Genomic DNA, 1,567 nt, shown 5'->3' with positions numbered 1-1,567 from the left:
TCTCACTGCATTCAACCTGAGTCATACAAACAGGAGGCTGATTCTCTGACTCAGTCTTTAGGAACAACTGAAAAATGCAGGGAAAGTGCAGGATAGGATGAAGGAGTATAGCTAGAGAGTCTAATTTGGAATGGGAATGGTTCGGAGGAGTATTTTAACCTGAGATCTAAAAGACATGAAAGAATTAACCACAAGACCCACAAGGAGGTGACTGGAGAGGAAGGAAGATCTCATAAGCCTAAGCAAGCACAATGAGGACTTTAATTCAAGTAAGAGTGATGGGAAGACATTGAAAATCCTTGATTAGAAAGTAACCAAATAGGATTTATATTGTAACTGATCCCTCAACACTGGGTGGTTCTAGAGCCTGACAGTTATTTCAATCATGCCATCAACCAGAAAATCCTTTCAGAAATGTTTCATAAAGTTAATGGATCTATAGAATTAATCCCTCCTAAGCATTGGTCATGAAGTAAACTACAGAAATATTCCATGTAGAGCCCTGGCTAGAGCTGCAAAATATGAATTCGAACTCTGGTGCCCAAATCAGCAAGGCAGGAAAAGTTTCTAGAAATACCAGGTCACAGTTTTGCATGGTCACATGTGTTTATTACACCAATGAGAAAAGTGCTAAGCATTAATTACAACAAAACAAGAGAATTATCCTGAGACAACTGAATTGGATTCAATATTTTCTTGGTGGGTCCCCAATAACTCCTGAGGTGAGTCTACCATGCAGTTTCCTAAGAATTTGTCTGTGCTTCATTCACTCTGGTGGCACCTGACAGAGACATATTAGTTGTAACTACATCTAGACATTCTACGTAAGTCTTGCTGAGATCGGTAAGACTCAGTATGAGAGCTTGACTTGCAATATTAATCCATTGTAGGCCAGGAAAATTTGGAATCTCACCTAAACACTAACTCAGTGAGTCACCTACCCTCAGAAGAGGTGTGACTTCCTTAGTTAGGTGAATATTGGTGGAATCATCTCATATTATAACAAAACATTGGCCTTTGCACTCTTTCCTCTGGTTTTCAAAGCATCTGCATCATCTTTAAATAGCTCGATAGGGCACCTTCCTGAAAGCATGAACCCAATCATCAGTTCCTATCAAAACCCTTGCTAAGATTTATTGTATTTAGTAAAGAGAGTTTAAGAGGCACGATCTCTATCCACACTCCCAAATATTCTAATTTTTGTCAGATTAGCCTGACCCTCCAAAAATCTGTGAGCTTGAACCTCACTCACTTAGCTTCCCCATAGAATTACCTTCACTATATTTATGGTTTGGCATCTTTTTGTTTTAAATTTTTTCTTGTAACAGAAATTACGTAGGAAAGCTAACCATAACAATTCCGTTTCTTCATTCACCATGAAATTAACCTGGGATTCTCTGTCTTACTTATTATCCCCTTTTCAGCTAAGAAGGGGTCTCCTTCTCACCCTCCATCCTGGCCTTCCTCCTTCTTTCTTTCTTTTTTAAAAAATCATTTCATTGGGGGCTCATACAACTCTTATCACAATCCATACATTCATCAATTGTATAAAGAATATTTGTACATT

Source organism: Echinops telfairi, unplaced genomic scaffold, assembly GCF_000313985.2.
Source record: "Echinops telfairi isolate 266 unplaced genomic scaffold, ASM31398v2 ScPeMD7_7424;HRSCAF=8462, whole genome shotgun sequence".
In the NCBI taxonomy this organism is placed as follows: domain Eukaryota; kingdom Metazoa; phylum Chordata; class Mammalia; order Afrosoricida; family Tenrecidae; genus Echinops; species Echinops telfairi.
The sequence above is the reverse complement of the archived record's forward strand: the minus strand, read 5'-3'. Positions refer to the sequence as shown.